The sequence below is a fragment of the Triticum aestivum genome, chromosome 3D (genome assembly GCF_018294505.1).
Source record: "Triticum aestivum cultivar Chinese Spring chromosome 3D, IWGSC CS RefSeq v2.1, whole genome shotgun sequence".
NCBI lineage: Eukaryota > Viridiplantae > Streptophyta > Magnoliopsida > Poales > Poaceae > Triticum > Triticum aestivum.
In genome coordinates this window covers 81,876,506-81,879,793 of record NC_057802.1, presented here as the reverse complement: position 1 = coordinate 81,879,793, position 3,288 = coordinate 81,876,506, and positions in this window count along the sequence as shown.

The following is a 3,288-nucleotide window of genomic DNA, read 5'->3' as shown; positions in this document are numbered from 1 at the left end:
ATATACATGGTCAATATTTTTAAAATACTTGTTCAACATTTTTCTAAATACTTTTTCAATATTTTTATATACATGATCAATATTTTTTAAAATACTTGTTTAAAATTATTCAAATACCTTTCAACATTTTAAATACTTGTTCAACATTTTTATAAACATGATCAACATTTTTTCAAATAGTACTTGTTCATCATTTTTTTTTCAAATACTCGTACAATATTTTTCAAATACTTGTTTAACATTTTGAAGAGTGTTTTTTATAATACATATATTTGAAATACTTTAAATATAAACAAAAGTGAAAAAAAGAAAGGGAAAAACGAAAATATAAAAGAAAAAGGAATAGAAAGCAGGTTGAAATTTCCCGCGCACATGGGGCGGCCCAGCTGGCCGTTCCCTGCAGCGGGCGACTCGGTGGCTCCTTTCGCAACGCGAGAAATAGTATGGGCTGGCCCAATATGGTTGGTTTTAGGAAACTTCTACACGGGTTTTTTCGGGTTTCTTTACCGATTCGTCTGGTTTTCCCATTTTTCTTTCTTTTTTTTACTTCTACACACGTCTACTTTTTTCGATACACGTTGTACATTTTTTTATACATGTGTAATAGTTTTTGATACATGTTCAATATTTTTTAAAAATATTAAGTTTTCTGAATATGTGTTAAATATTTTTCAAACACATGTGAAACAATTATTGGAGGCGCATATTATTAAAAAAACTGGACGAACATTTTCTTAAGTGTCACGAACATATTTCAAAAAATGTGAACACTAAAAAAATCTTGTACATTTTTTAATGGTGTGAAATACATATTTTTGAGTTATGCGAACACTTATACATTGTATAATTTATTTGTAAAAATATTAATAACATATGTTTGAAACATGTGAACATTTTTTAAGTGTCGTGAACATTTATTTAAGGCTATAAATTTTTTAAAAGTTTCATCAACTTTTTTTATACTTTATGATAATTTTCTAACTGTGCAGTGAATGTTTTTAAAAATCAATTAAATTAATTTTTGAAATAAATCTATTTATAATATTTCAGAAATATAAAAATTAACGAAATGCGAATGCATAACAAAACCACGCTATCCTATTTTGCCGGCCTACTATAGCTTCATTTCTTACCTAGTCGTTGTGTGAGTACTTAGGGCAACTCTAACGCGCTGCTCTTTTTGTCTGCTCGCGGCAGTTTGAGTATGCGCAGAAAGAAAATACGATGCAGCACAACGATGCGAACGGACACGTGTCTGTTTTGTTGTCCGCTTGGACCCATTTCTAGATCAAAGTTGGGCTGGATTTGCGTCCTCGCGGACACCGGCGTCCTCCCCTAGCCCGCCCAACGGTGGAACACAAGCCATTCTGTCCCCCACCAACACCCCCGGCCTCTTTGCCATCACTAAACGTTGGTGTGACGCCCCCGATTTGACCGTACACTAATCATGCACGCAAATGTGTATGATCAAGATCAGGGACTCACGGGAAGATATCACAACACAACTCTATAACATAAATAAGTCATACAAGCATTATAATACAAGCCAGGGGCCTCGAGGGCTCGAATACAAGTGCTCGATCATAGACGAGTCAGCGGAAGCAACAATATCTGAGTACAGACATAAGTTAAACAGGTTTGCCTTAAGAAGGCTAGCACAAAAGTAGCAACGATCGAAAAGGCAAGGCCTCCTGCCTGGGACCTCCTAACTACTCCTCGAAGCCGAACTCCATGTACCATCATCCTCGGGATCTCGAGCTCCTGGACTCCAGCATCTGGTTGCGACAATCCGGTATAGAAAAGGGGAAAAGAGGGAGAAAAGCAACCGTGAGTACTCATCCAAAGTACTCGCAAGCAAGGAGCTACACTACATATGCATGGGTATATGTGTAAAGGGCCATATCAGTGGACTGAACTGCAGAATGCCAGAATAAAAGGGGGATAGCTAGTCCTGTCGAAGACTACGCTTCTGGCCATCTCCATCTTGCAGCATGTAGAAGAGAGTAGATTGAAGTCCTCCAAGTAGCATCGCATAGCATAATCCTACCCGGCGATCCCCTCCTCGTCGCCCTGTTAGAGAGCGATCACCGGGTTGTATATGGCACTTGGAAGGGTGTATTTTATTCAGTATCCGGTTCTAGTTGTCATAAGGTCAAGGTACAACTCCGGGTCGTCCTTTTACCGAGGGACACGGCTATTCGAATAGATAAACTTCCCTGCAGGGGTGCACCACATAACCCAACACGCTCGATCCCATTTGGCTGGACACACTTTCCTGGGTCATGCCCGGCCTCGTAAGATCAACACGTCGCAGCCCCACCTAGGCTCAACAGAGAGGTCAGCATGCCGGTCTAAACCTATGCGCGCAGGGGTCTGGGCCCATCGCCCTATGCACACCTGCACGTTGCGTACGCGGCCGGAAGCAGACCTAGCCCCCTTAATACAAGCGCGAGCTTACGGTCCAATGCGGCGCGCGCCACTCAGTCGCTGACGTCAAAAGAGCTTCGGCTGATACCACGACGTCGGGATACCCATAACTACTCCCGCGTAGATGGTTAGTGCGTATAGACCAAATGGCCAGACTCAGATCAAATACCAAGAACTCGTTAAGCGTGTGATGTATCCGCGAACGCCGACCAGGGCCAGGCCCACCTCTCTCCTAGGTGGTCTCAACCTGCCCTGTCGCTCCGCCATAAAGTAACAGTCGGGGCCGTCAGGAACCCAGGCCCACCTCTACCGGGATGGAGCCACCTGTCCTTTCAGCCCCCTCATCAGAATCACTTGCGGCTACTCAACGAGCCGACCCGACTTTAGTCACCACATGTGTCATGTATATAATGTATATAGTATATACCCATGATCACCTCCCGAAGTGATCACGACCCAGTAGTATAGCATGGCAGACGGACAAGAGTGTAGGGCCACTGATGGAACACTAGCATCCTATACTAAGCAGTAGGATAGCAGGTAAGGGTAACAATTGTAGTAACAAAGACAGGCTATGCATCAGGATAGGATTAACGGAAAGCAGTAACATGCTACACTACTTTAATGCAAGCAGTATAGAGAAGAATAGGCAATATCTGGTGATCAAGGGGGGGGGGGCTTGCCTGGTTGCTCAGACAAGAGAGAGGGGTCGTCGGTGACGTAGTCGACCACAGGGGCATCAGCATCGTCACGGGGTCTACCGAAGAGAAGAGGGGGGAGAAAACAGTAAATACATAGCAAGCAAGTGCATAACAGGACAACAGGCAGAGCTAGACGTGTTCTAACGCGGTATGAGGTGAT